The sequence below is a fragment of the Phyllostomus discolor genome, chromosome 1 (genome assembly GCF_004126475.2).
Source record: "Phyllostomus discolor isolate MPI-MPIP mPhyDis1 chromosome 1, mPhyDis1.pri.v3, whole genome shotgun sequence".
Lineage (NCBI taxonomy): Eukaryota > Metazoa > Chordata > Mammalia > Chiroptera > Phyllostomidae > Phyllostomus > Phyllostomus discolor.
In genome coordinates this window covers 174,172,680-174,186,898 of record NC_040903.2, presented here as the reverse complement: position 1 = coordinate 174,186,898, position 14,219 = coordinate 174,172,680, and the positions used below count along the sequence as shown (strand labels likewise).

General features: G+C 46.2%; 1 pseudogene; it reads left to right on the top strand.

Annotated features, from left to right (window-relative positions):
• The first annotated feature begins 1,017 nt into the window (after positions 1-1,017).
• On the top strand, positions 1,018-13,631 carry LOC114492197 (annotated as a pseudogene).
• Positions 13,632-14,219: the final 588 nt, after the last annotated feature.

The window sequence follows — 14,219 nt, the reverse complement described above, 5'->3', positions numbered from 1 at the left end:
GCCAGGTACTTGCTGAGGGGAAGCCTAGGTCTCTGAGCTCCAGCCCACTCCCTCTCCCTTCCCCCAGGGCTGTGGTTTTGACTCCAATTATCTTTGACCCTCAGAGACATCCTTAGCTTTAACTTCAAAAAAAAAAAAAAAGCTCATAGTTGGGCCTCAGGGCAGACTCCCAGCTGGAGGTTTTAGACCCTGTGTTGCCAAGTTCAGATGACTAACCAAATCCATGCTCAGGAAGCTTCCCCAGAGGCCCAGGAAGTGGTAGCTGGTAGAAAATGCACTTGATTAGAAGAGACTGCCAAGGGAAGAGAAGCCAGACCTAGAAGCTTAGGGACTACGCACCCTGGGGCCTGAACACTGCCTCAACCCCTGTAGGGCCCTGGGCAGGTTACCTAATGTCTCGGAGCCTCAGTTTCCTCATCAGTAAAGAGGAGACAATAACACCTATCGCGTCCTGTAACAAGAGAATTAGCTGATGCATGCTTAGCTCATGGGCTGGTACCTCATCAATGCTCAGAATGTGCTAGCTGTAAGCCTTCCTAAAGACAGATGGGTCAAGGCTCCCAGCTGAGGGTGGGGAGGAGGGCTGTTGAGAAACAGGGAGGCACCAAGGCACAGGTTGCTTAGCCAGGGGAAGGCAGCAGGTTAGTAGCTAGGAGGAAACATCAAGTCCCAGGCCTGGTGCTAAGCACTCTACATACATTATCTCATTTAAACCTCAGTCTCTTCCTCAGTCAAAATAGGGGTTTGGAACAGAAGCTTCCTAAGGCCTTTCCCATTCACTGAGTACTTGCAGAAGTTTTTGGTTTACAAGGTATTTTTCACTTTATAGAGTCAACCTGTGATTCTGCGAGTCTAGTAATAGTTGTGAGTGCTCACACAAGTAGATATGGGACGAGAACCAGGACGATGGCTCTGTCTTGCTGTGGAGCCTGCTGGCAGCCAGCTCTGAGAGGGATGGGTGAGGCCTGAAGCTCCACCAAGGGCCCAGGGAGGGGCATGGCACTTGCAGACGACGTCATGGAAGCGTGGCTCTGGCTCCTGCTCAGCGTCCGGTTCCATCAGGCTCTGCCCAGGCCCAGAGGTTTGGGTCTGGATCTCATCAACCCCACCTGTCAGCCCTCCACAGCCAGCTCGCTTGGCCTTTGGTTATCACTAAGGAGATTGTGGCTTCGGTCCAGGGGCCCAGAATCCAGTCCCTGCTAGCAACCTTAGGGCAGGGCGCTGTGCTCCCATCAGCCAAACATCCCCAATTTGACTGAGCTGTTGTGTGACGGGCACCGTGAAATATGCAAAGACCTCACTATTCATAAATATTTATTGAACACCTACCGTGTGCCTGGCCCTGAGCCGGCTCCAGGGAATCAAACAAAAATTCCTGCCCACGCTCTAGTAAAACAAGCCATAAAAGAAAGCTAAGTGTGATGGGAAATAGAAGAGAGCAATTCACTTTACACAGGGAATCAGAGAAGGCCTCGGGGCTGAGACAGGGAAGTGCAGCTGGAGCAAGGGTTCCGGACAGAAGAAAGGGCCCACGAAAGGCCCTGAGATAGGAACACGTGAAGTTCTGGAGGGCCCAGGACCAGTGTGAGGTGCGCACTCAGCAAGCTCTCCCTTAGTAGTCGCCAGCTGATCCAATTAACAAATGGTCATGAGGACTCCCGCTTCCAGCCAAGATGGAGTAACAGGGACTGGATTTACTCTCCCACCCAAGACAACCAAAATACAAAACAAAATACATAAACACAATAGTTCTCAAGATACTGAATGCCAGACAATGAAGAACAGTGACTCCTGAGCCCTGGCTTGTGTGGCTCTGTGGCCTGGCTTGTGTGGCTCTGTGGATTGAGTGGTAGCCTGAGAATCAAAGGGTCACCAGTTCGATTCCCAGTCAGGGCACATGCCTGGGTTGCAGGCCAGGTCCCCAGTAAGGGGCGCATGAGAGGCAGCCACACATTGATGTTTCTCTCCCTCTTTCTCCTTCCCTTCCCCTCTCTGAAAATAAATAAAGTCTTTTTAAATGTTTTTTTTACTTTTTATATATTTTTAAGATTTTATTTATTTATTTTTAGAGAGTGAAGGGAGGGAAACAGAGAGAGAGAGAGAAACATCAATGTGCGGTTGCTGGGGGTCATGGCCTACAACCCAGGCATGTACACTGACTGGGAATCGAACCTGCGACACTTTGGTTCATAGCCCACGCTCAATCCACTGAGCTACTCCAGCCAGGGCTAAATAAAGTCTTTTTAAAAAATTATCCAAAATAAACACAGAGGGAAAAAAGCTTAAAAATAATAATAATATGGCATCAGTGAGCTGTGAGACAACTTCAAGTGACCTAATATATATATATGTAATTAGAATCTCCCCAGGAGTCAAAAGGACAAGAAAAGTTCTTTGAAGAAAAATAATAACAACAATTTCCAAATTTGATGAAACCTATAAGTCCGCAGATGTCAGACACTTAATAAACCCCAAGCACAATAAACATAAAGAAACTGTACCAAGCTCTCTAGTCCTCCCTGTTCAAAAGACAGCTGCAGCCACGTCTGAGGCACAACGGTGCAGGGCGGAGTAAACGGGTTCGGCCACACCGAGTACCTACTCACTAGCCAAGTGGGGGTTGTTGCCATCGATGACCTCTTCATTGACCTTAACTACACGTTCTACATGTTCCAGCCACTCATACTCATGGTCTACATGAGTATGATTCTACTCACGGCATGTTCAAAGGCACAGTCAAGGCCGAGGACAGGAAGCTTTCATCAATGGAAAGTGCATCTTCATCTTCCAGGAGTGAGATTCCCCAACATCAAACGGGGGGGATGCTGGTGCTGAATATGCTGTGGAATCCACTGGTGTCTCCACCACCTCGGAGGAGGATGGGGCTCACTTGAAGCAGGGAGCCAAGAGGGTCATCGTCTCTGCCCCTTCTGTGGATGCCCCCATATTTGTGATGGGTGTGAATCATGGCAAGTAGGACAACTCCATGAAGGTTGCCAGCAATGCCTCCTCACCACCAACTGCTCAGCCCCTCTGGCCTAGGTCATCCATGACAACTCTGGCATGGTGGAGGGACTCATGACCACATCTATGCCATCACTGCCACCCAGAAGACCGTGGGTGGCCCCTCGGGGATGCGGTGGCATGATGTCCAAGCAGTTGCCCAGAACATTGTTCTTGCTCCTAGTGGCGCTGCCAAGACTGAGGGCAAGGCGGGTCCCTGAGCAGAACGAGAACTCGCTAGCATGGCCTTCTGTGTCCCTTCCTCCCAATGTATTTAGTTGTGGATCTGACCTACCATTTGGAGAAAGATTCAAAATATGATGACAACCGGAAGCTGGTAGAAGAGGCATCAGAGGACCCCTAAGTGGCATCCTGGGCCACACTACAAACTAGGTTGTCTCCTGTGACTTTAACAGAGACCCCCATTCTCCACCTTCAATGCTGGGGTTTATATTGCCTTCAACAACTACTTTGTCAAGCCCACTCCCTGGTATGACAGTGGATTTGTCTATAGCAACAGTGTGATGGGTCTTATGACCTCTATATGGCCTCTAAAGAGTAAGAGTCCCCTGGACCATCAGCTGTACCAAAAACACAAGAGAAAAAGAGAGACCCTTAGCTGCTGGGGAGCCCTTGCCGCATCTCAATCTCCAAATATACTGAGAATCTCTCATCCTGGACACAATTTCCATCCCAGACCTCCTGAAGAAGGGGAGGGGCTTAGCATGTACCATCAATGAAGTACACTGTACCCAGCCAAAAAAAAAAGGGGAGGAAAAGAGATAATACCAAGATATATCATAAACTGCTTTTAAAAAGTGATAAGAAGCCCTGGCTGGTGTGGCTCAGTGGACTGAGCATTGGCCTGTGAACCATAAGGTCTCTGGTTTGATTTCCAGTCAGGGGACATGCCTGGGTTGTGGGCCAGGTCCCCAGATGGGGATGTGTGAGAGGCAACCGATGGATATTTCCCTCCTTCTTTCTCCTTCCCTTCCCCTCTTTCTAAAATGAATGAATGAATGAATAAATAAATAAATAATAAATAAAATATTTAAAAAATAAAAAGTGAGCCCTGGCTGGCATAGCTCAGTGGATTGAGCGTGGGCTGTGAACCAAAGTGTTGCAGGTTTGATTCCCAGTCAGGGTACATGCCTGGGTTGCAGGCCATGACCCCCAGCAACCGCACATTGATGTTTCTCTCTCTCTCTCTCTCTCTCTCTCTCTCTCTATCTCCCTCCCTTCCCTCTCTAAAAAATAAATAAAAATAAATAAATAACATAACATAACATAAAAAATAAAAAGCGATAACAATTTAAAAGCAGCCAACAAAAAAGGACATATTGCATACAGGACATTTAGCATATATATATATATATGCTAAAAAAAACAACAGAAAGCACATGGTATCTCAATAGATGAGAGAAAAAAAGCCTTTGCCAAATCCAAAACTCACTTATAATAAAACAAAGTAAAACAAATTAGGAATAGAAGGGAATTTCCTTAACCTGATAAACAAAAATAAGGCCAGCAGATTTTTCTTCAAAAACAATTCAAGTGAGAAGTGGAGTCATGTTTTTAAAATACAGAAAGAAAAAGTAAATATCAACCTAAAGTGATTTCCCCAGGAAAACATCTTTCAAAAATAAAAACACGGGATAAAATTAGAAATCAATGACCAAAAGAAATTGGGAAAATTCACAGATACATGGAAATTAAGTGACAACTCAAATATCAATGGTCCAAAGAAGAAATTAGAAGGAGAGTTAGAAAAAACCTTGAAATAAGTGAAAACAGAAATACAACATACTGAAACCTATGAGAGGCAGCCAGCTCAGCGCTGAACAGGAAATTCAAAGCTGTGAATGTCTACATTATAAAGGAAGAAAGATCTCAAATCAATAACCTAAACTTTCACTTCAACACACAGGAAAAGGAAGAGCAAACTAACTTTAAAACAAGCAGAGGTAAGATAATAATAAAGATTAGAGTGTACTTTAATGAAGTAAAGAACAGAAAAATAGAGAAAAAACAATAAATGGAAAGCTGTTTTTTTAAAAGATCAACAAAATGGCCAAACCTTTAGTTATATTGACCAAGAAAACTCAGATTACTAGAATCAGAAATGAGACTACTAAATTACTCAAATTTCTAGAATCAGAACACGACTACTAAACTTACAGAAAGAAAAAGAATTATAAAGGAATACTATGAGCTGTATGCCAATAAATTAGATAACTTAGATGAAATGGACAAATTCCTAGAAAGAAACAAACTATCAAAACTGATTCATGAAGAGGGAGACAATTGTATGGACCACAATAAGTAAAGAGATTGATTAATAAAAAAAATTACCCACCAGCTGAGATGGCTTCACTGATGAATTCTACCAAATGTTTAAAGAACAATTTAAAGAATTAGTATCGATTCATTACAAATTCTACTAGAAAATAGAAAAGGAGGGAATATTTCTCAACTCATCCTATCAGGTCAGAAATACCCTGATACCAAACCAAACAAATACATCATAAGAAAACTACAGACCAATATCTCTTATGAATATAGACACAAAATCCTCAACAAAATACTAGCAAAAGAATCTAGCAACATACAAACAGAACTGCACCATGAACAAGTAGAATTTATACTAGGAATGCAAGGTTGGTTTTACATCCCAAAATTAATTAATGTGAGGTATATATATATATATATATATATATATATATGCTAAAAAACAACAGAAAGCACATGGTATCTCAATATGAGAGAAAAAAAGCCTTTGCTGAATCCAAAACTCACTTATAATAAAACAGAGTAAAACATCAGGAATAGAAGGGAATTTCCTTAACCTGATAAAGGGCATTTACACATAAAACCCACAGCTAACATTATACTTAATAGTAAAAGATTTAGCCCTGGCTGGTGTGGCTCAGTGGACTAAGTGCTGGCCTGCAAACCAAAGGGTCACTGATTCAATTCCCAGTCAGGGCACATGCCTGGTTTGCAGGCCAGGTCCCCTGTGGGGGGCACACAAGAAGTAACCACACATCGAAATTTCTCTCCTTTCTCACTCCCTTCCTCTCTCTCTAAAAACAAATAAGTAAAATCTTAAAAAGAAAACACCTAAAAATATGACAGACCTAAAGGTAAAACTTTAAACTATAAAACTATAGATACTTGTTAGGATTTCTACTAAAAAGACAGAAATCAAGGATTTGGTGAGGATATGAAGCAACTAGAATTTTCGTACACTGCTGGTGGGGGTGTAAAAGAGTATAGCCACTTTGGAAAAGATTTGGCAGTTTTTGAAGTAAACAGAACATGCACCTATCATTAAGATCTGGTCATTCCACTCCTAGGTACTTCTCCAAAAGAAATAAAAGCATACAGGGATGTTCATACTAGTTTTATTTGTAATAGCCAAAAGCTGGAAACAACCCAAATGTTCATGAACAGGTGAATGTTGTTGTATATCCATGTAGTTAACTACTATTCAATTATGCAACAAAAATGGAATGATCTGTTAGGATATACGGGCTCTTCCCTGACTGGAGTAGCTCAGTGGATTGAGCGCTGGCTGTGAACCAAACAGTAACCGTTCAATTCCCAGTCAGGGCACATGCCTGGGTTGTGGGCCAGGTCCCCAGTGATGTTTCTCTCCTCTTTCTCCTTCTCTTCCCCTCTGTCTGAAAATGAATAAATAGAATCTAAAAAAAAAAAAAGATATACAGGTTTTGGCACAAATAATGCCCCTTTTTATTACAAAATCAAAAGCATGTAATTCTGTAGCATAACAATATCCCACTCAAGTACACCATATGACATTTTAGGTGAAATGTTCAAATTAAAACTATTAAATGATTACACCCATATTATTATCCTACCAACCACACTCAAGCAGGCCTAACTTCTATTGGACCCCGTATAACAAGATGGATGAATCTCGAAATAATTATGCTGGCTGAAAGAACACACACACACACACAAGCTCTGGCTGGTGCAGGTCAGTGGATTGAGTGCTGGCCTGCGAACCCTGTGGCTTCCCCAGTTGGGGCATACGCCTGGGTTGCAGGCCAGGTCCCCAGTAGGGAGTGGGTAAGAGGCAACCACACATTGATGTTCTTTCCCTCTTCCTCCTTCCCCTCCCCTCTCCCCAAAAATAAATAAATAAAATCTTTTTTAAAAAGTACATAGTGTATACTTCCGTTTACATAAAATTCTAGAAAATGCGAACTAATCTGTAGTGACTAAAAGCAGTTCAGTGGCTGCCTGGGGTGAATGTCAGGTAGGAGCTAGGAGGATTAAGAACAGGCAGAAGGAAACTGTGGCGGGTGAGGGGTGTGTTCATTATCTTGAACGTGATGGTTTCACAGATGTATAGCGGTGTCAGCTTATCAAATTGCACGCCTTATAATATGTATATGCCGATTTCACCTGAATTAATCTGCTTAAAATATGATGAGGAGCTATGTATGATGTGGTGTCTCCACTGCTAACTCCCTGTGACCTCAGGCACGCTGGTAAACCTTCCTGAGACTTAACTGTCTTTTTCTGTAAAAGTCAGGAAGTATTAGAATCCACAAGTACCAGTTTAGGCCCTAAAAGGAATTTCCTGGGAAAAAAGCTCCCAAAGCGATGGAGCCCAGGAAGCCTTCATGAACACCTGTCTTTGCTTCTCTGGTCACAACTTTCTATGGTTCCCCACTCACAGGTAGGGAGGGAAGGAAAGCTGCCAGCTTTGCATGTTCCAGGTTTACTTACTCAGGGGGGTGCTGACTTGACTCCCTGTTAATCCCAGGCCCAAGTGTAAATTCTCAGAGAAAGACTTGTTGGCCCACTTGGGTTAAAGACCCCACCGTTTGCCAGCGTACTGTGGTCAGGGAGAGGAACCACATAGGATGAACCTGAGGGTGGTCTTGCCTCCTATAGACGAATGCTGGGAAAGTGGCGGATGTACAACCACAAGAGGGCTGTCAGGAGATACTGTTCAGGATTCAGGAGACCTGTCCTGTTCTGAGAATCGTGCCTCTGGATGGGGCCAGCAGATGTGTATGTAAGATTCAGATGAGCGGCAGCAGATCAGTGGGCGAAGAAATCAATTCCATTTGGGCAGCCCTGGGAGGCTTCATGGAAAGGGTGCCATTGGTATCAGATCTGTGAGAAAAGTTATGTCCTGCATTTGTGTGGCTTTTCAAGCTTACTAAGTGCTTTCATACACTCTCTTCAAGTCCAGACCCATCCTCTCAACTCCACTTTGGGGCTAGCATTATCATACACCCCTTTGCACAGATGGCGAAATTGGCTACTGGAGACACTGAGTGATTTGCCCAAATTCACGCAGCTTGGCAGGGCAAGTGCAACCTCCAGTGTTTCTACTCCAGAGCCCTGACTTGTCCTCTAGGTGAGGCTGACTCTAAATGGGAGCAGGGGTGGGGGAGGGGGTGGTCTGCGAGTGTTTGGCAGGGATTGAAAAGGGGGAGAATCTCAGGTAGCCTCCCCCATTTCCTCTGCACATCCTGTCTCCAGAAGAGGCCCCACCCCCTTCACTGGCTCCGGATACCCAGAGACCACCTTCCAGCTGTGCTGCAGCCTCTCAGACCAGCTTCTGCCCCAGACCGCTCTCCTGACCCTCAGTCCCGCAGTTCCAATGGCCTGTGGAATCTCATACCCAAAATGTGAACACAAGGAGTCCTGCGGAATGGCAAAGAAACCTCGGGACCACCCCAACCACCTGAGGATAATGAGACTAATACTCAAAGTGATATAAATAAACTAGTAATCTAGTAAAAAGAAAAAAAAACAGGCCTACGTATGTCTGTACCATGTACGCACACAGACTGTGACCTGAGCGTGTTATGCACACAGTGCTGTACCGCATCCTCACACGCACTGTGAGGCAGGTACTATCCCCAGTTTACAATTTGGGGAAGCTGAGGCTCAGATAATATTTTTATTGTCCTAGGTCACGAAGCTGGTGAGTGGTAGATCCAAGTCTGTCTGATGGCAAATGAACTCTGATCATCCTACAAAACTGTTTTTTCCTCTCAACCTGCTGGTTTCTACCAGCTGTACCACCGAGCCCCCAGGCCTGAGATGCTGCGGTTTCTTACAGCTTCAGCATCTGGGCACAAGCAGCAATAGAGCTGGAGGCTTGGGAAGGGTGGCAGATGGGCAATCTTCTCTGAGGTGGTGGAAGGGGAACTGACTACTTCACTTACCAGCCATGGATTTAATGGCTACTGGGGTTTTTTTTTTCCCCCTCACTGAGGACTTTTTTTTCATTACTTTTAGAGAGAAAGGAAGAGAGAAATATCAGTGTGAGACAGAAACATCAATTGGTTACCTCCCATATGTGCCCACACTCTGGGTGCTACGTGCCAGCACATACTAGACCAGGGATCAAACCCACCACCTAGGCATGTGCCCTGACTGGGAATCGAACCCACAACCCTTGAGTTAATGGACATGAGCCACACCTGCCAGGTCTTAATGTTTTTACTAACTTTTCATCCCAACTTTTTAAGAGGTAAATTTAATTGCCAACTTGCATGCCCTGGGGGTTAAAAGTAAGAAGTTTGAGGTCAGAAATACTTGGCTCCCAGTCTTGTCCTAGTTTCCCTATATTCCTGCTCCATGATCTTGGAGCAGCTTCTGGAAAACAGTCAGCAATCCCAACCTTTCAGGTTAAAAATCTTGTGAGGGGAGATGGCTTCCTCGAGGGATGGCCAAGGCTCAGGCTGCCTCAGCTGCGGTTACACTTGCCCCATCGTGCTTATTCCATCCATCCCTCTCAGGCTAGTTCACTTCAAAACCTTTGAAAAATATCTTCAACCTTATCAGGTGGCTACGCTTTTAATGTCTGCTGAAGTTTACCTGTCTGGGATGTTCTTCCAGGAAGTCCTGTGAACCTCAGTGAGACAACCCCCACCTAGCAGCTAAACCAATCTCGGCTACACCTGCCCCTTCTCTCCAAGACTTTCACATGCTAATGCACACCGTGGACCGCCCAGAGCTGTTGGGGGCGGGGCGCAGGGGGGCAACTGAGCCTCTGGAACTTACTTCCTGCAGCACCTACCGAATCCAGCTTTCTTCTCTGTCCCGTCCTGTCCTGTCCTGCTGCCCTCCGAGCAGACCCTGGGACTCCCTGTCCCTCCCGTACCCCTTCCCTTCCCACAAAGCTCTGTGAGGCCCAGTGCTTGTCCTTCTCTCCACCTCCTGCTCTAGCTCACACCAGGGCCGCCCCCCCCCATGGACCTGATCCTCCCTTGTCTTTTCCCTGAGTTTTCCCACACCCAGGTCCTTCCCTCTGCCTGGAATGCCCCCCAGCGACCCACCTTCAGACTCGGGCTCCAGTGTCACTGCCTCCTGGGGCCTTCCCAGCTGGCCTGGCTGAAGGCTGCTTCATCCCCGGTGGGGCCCAATGTAGTCTTCGGTATACAGTAGGTGCTCATAAATGCCTGTAGTTGGAAACAATGAAGCTAATCCTACTACATTTTACAGTGTAGGCACAGAATTGACTGAGGGGTGCCTTCGGTGGGGCTCCTCCACCAGCCAGCTTCTTTCCTGCCACTCACTTCAGAAAGGGAGTCCTCCAGGGCCAGGTGGGCCACGTTGGCTGGGAAGACAACTGCCTAGAGCTCACCATACAGACTCCAGCAGAGTGGCCGAGAGGAGGCCTCTTGTCAACTGGCCTTTAGGCTACTGTCCCAGACTGTGCCACCCATGATTCCTCCTCTGTCTCTCAGTCTTCCCGGGGCACTCCACAATCCCTGGCACCACTAGCCGGGCACTATCTGAGGCAGAAGGGGCCTCAGGGAGTATCCATCCAGGGGCCCCAGAAAGGTCTCAGAAGGTCCTTAACCTTGAACACTGTGTGCACAACTCTGTATGTCTGTATTTCTGGAGCCAGCATCCAGACGTACCGCCTAAGTCTCCGTTCGGGGTGGGGGGCAAGACCCAAATGTGATACAGAACGATTTACCTGTCTGGCTGTCAATGTACATAAGGTTCATAGACTGTACCTGACCTGTTTTGAGTGCTAAGGCATGGGATGGCCCATAGCCTGGTTTTGTGAATAAACTTTTATTTGGACAGAGCCATGCTCACATTTTTGTATTGTCCATGGCTGCTTTCCCACTATAGCTGCAAGGACAGAGCAGAGTGCTTGCCACACCGGCCACTGCAGGCTCACGGAGTCCTCTAAGTGCTGGTTGCCACTATGATAAACACTAGCTCTCAAGCTACACAGCTGATAACCTGGGGCTTGAGCCTACATCTCCCTTCAAGGATTCTGTAACAAGCTTTTCTGTTCCCTTTCACTCACCCACCTCCGACAGTGTTCATTTGTCCATTCCGCAGGGCTCAGGGACCCCTGGCTGTATTCTCCAAGCTGAGCTACTGGCGACAGAGGAGAGGGCAGAGAGAAGCTGACGTGATGACCTTGCAGAAAGACACCACTCAGCCTCCAAAACCCTGAGTGATTAGACCTGTGTACCTTTGCCACCTCCTTTGCTCCGGTCACATTGGCCTTCTTCTTGACCGTCCAGTACACCAATTTTCTTCCTGCCTCCGGACCTTTGCACATGCTGGTTCACCTGGCTCTTTTTGTCCTTCAGGTCCCAGCTCAGATATCACCACCCAATTAAGACTTCAGGGGCCAAGTCACTCTTTATGCTTACATGGCACTTATAAGTGCTTCATTTACTTGTTTGTTTGTTTTTTTTGTTGGTCTCCCTGAACGTAATGTGAGGTGTCTACCTCATTCACTGCTGGGGCCCAGGGCCTAACACAGTAGGCTTTCCCATGTCACTCAAATCGTTTATTAAAGGAATGAAGTGATTCTTGGACATACAGTGTCTTCTCTTCTGGCTCTGTGAACCCACTCCCGGAGCCACATTTCCCTTCTCTGTGCCTCCGTGGCCTCCTGTGTAAGGTGGAGTGTGAGGGCTGGAACAGAGGCTCCTAGTCCTTTGGTTTGAACATTCTGTGACTTGAAAGCACTGCCAGGGGCCCGGCAGTTGGTAGGTTTGGTGATAATAGGTTGTATGTGACTTGAATCTCAGCCCCACCCCAGGTCCTGAGGACAGATGTCAAGTCTCTAAGGAAGGACGAGGAGAGGAGGGGGCGGGGAGTGGGAGGAGGAGAGACCCAGCATGAGGCAGGCAGGGAAGGCTGTGAGAGCTGCAGGCCCAGGGCCAGGAGGAAGTGTCCAGAAGAGGGAGGCAGACAAGAAGAGGAAGTGACTCTGCCTCAGAGGCACAGGACTGGGGTTGAGGGGAGGGCTTCTGGAATATTTTAGCCTTTGAGCCTCAGAGGTTGAAATTTGTATATAAGTTGCACTAGTTTTGCAACTAGAAAATTAAAATGCACATGCCCTTTGACCCAGCAAATCCACTTGTAGGAATTTCCCCACAGACAGAGGTTTGTGTGAAATGCCCCATGCTAAGGCTCGGTGCAGCAGCCTGTTTGAAGCAGCAAGACCGGAAACAATCTAAATGTCCATCAGAGCGGGACGGGTTGTATGGACCAGGGCATGCCCACAAATTGGAACACGACAGAGATGTTAAAAAGAACATAGCCAGCCTGTTAAAGTGCTGATGTAGAATAATCTCCAAGGTCTCTGCAAGGTAAAAGAAATAGGGTGCAGAACAATGTCTACAGGATGCTGCCATTTGTGTGAAAAACTATACACACACATGCTTACGGATGCTCAGAACGTCCCTGGGACTTGGACCAGCTGCTAGGGGATAGGGTTGAGGGGGAAACTTAATGTTTAAACATTCTTTTTATAAAACTGAGTTAGAATTCACATAACATCAGTCACTTTAACCATTTTAAAGTGTACAACTCAGCACCTTCAGTGTTGCTCAACCATCACCTTAGTGTGGTCCCAACATTTTCATCACATAATAATAATAACAATAATAATACACCTGCCCCCATTAGCAGTCACCCCGTACCTCCCCTCCCCTAGCCCCTGGCAACCACAAATCTGCTGTCTCTAAAGAGTTGCCAATTCTGCATATTTCATATAAATGACATCATACAATATATGACTTTTTGTGTCTGGCTCTTTTCACCCAGTGTGTTTTTGAGGTTCATCCAGGTGGATGCTCTTCATGGGTTTTTATATTCCATTATATATATGGCTCTACTACTGCTATGAACACTCATGTATAGACTTTTGTTGAAATACCTGCATTCAATTCTTTTGGGCACCTGTCTAGGAGTGGAATTGTTGGGCCATCTGGTAGGTCTATGCTTACCTTTTTAAGGACTGTTCTCACCATTCCTTTGTACCTTGTGAATCTTGTACCATGAGCACCACAAGCAGATATCAGCTCTTCTAAAAACAAAAACAAAAAATGAAGGTGTACACTTAAGTTGTACATCTTAAATGTACACAGTTACATGCCAATTAAATCTCAATAAAGATGGAAAGAATTTTAAAGGTGTACATTTGTTTTTTTAAAAAGCCTTCTGTTTCAATATAAAAAATTATTGCTATATAAGAAATTAGAAAATATTTATCTAGATGATTCCTGGAAGAAAAGTGCCTTTTGGACTTAGACCTCAGTTTGAATTCCTTTGTTTTCGTTCTAGTTCCTGTAGAGGAATATTGGGAGACCTAAGGCTAAACCACAGTCCTGTCGGTCTCAGCTGTGCACCGCTGTACAGGCCACTTAACCTGTCTGCATCTCACCTGTAAAATGCAGAAGAATCATCTCCCTAGCCAGCTGGGAGAGCTGACTGAGCTCTGAGACATCTCCTGCCGAGCCCCCAGCCTGGCTCGCAGCTGGCAGCCCAGGGCAGCGGCCTGATGCAGGGTTGGGAGCTGCTCTCAGCCCTTTTCACATCAGTTTTCCATTTCCCCACAGGTTCAGAGGAGTCCTGGAGGCCTGGTCCTGCACAGCAGCGTTCCCTTCCCACAGTATGTCACCGCCCCTCGGGCCAAACAGTCCAGAAGAGAGGCCAACCATGGTGAGGGGACAGAAACCAGGGTCAGGGGCTGGGTGAGGAGCCTGTGGTTGGTCACCAAGGACCACACTAAGACAGGGACCACGGGTTTGCCCTGTGGAGCTGCTGAGCTGAGGGCCGTGTGGGTGGAGGAGGCGGGTAAAGGAATAGGGAGACAGATCTGGGTTTAACGGGTGGCACAACTTAAACTTTCAACCAACAGGACAGAAAGCCAAGCACTGCTTTAGAATTCCACAGAAACT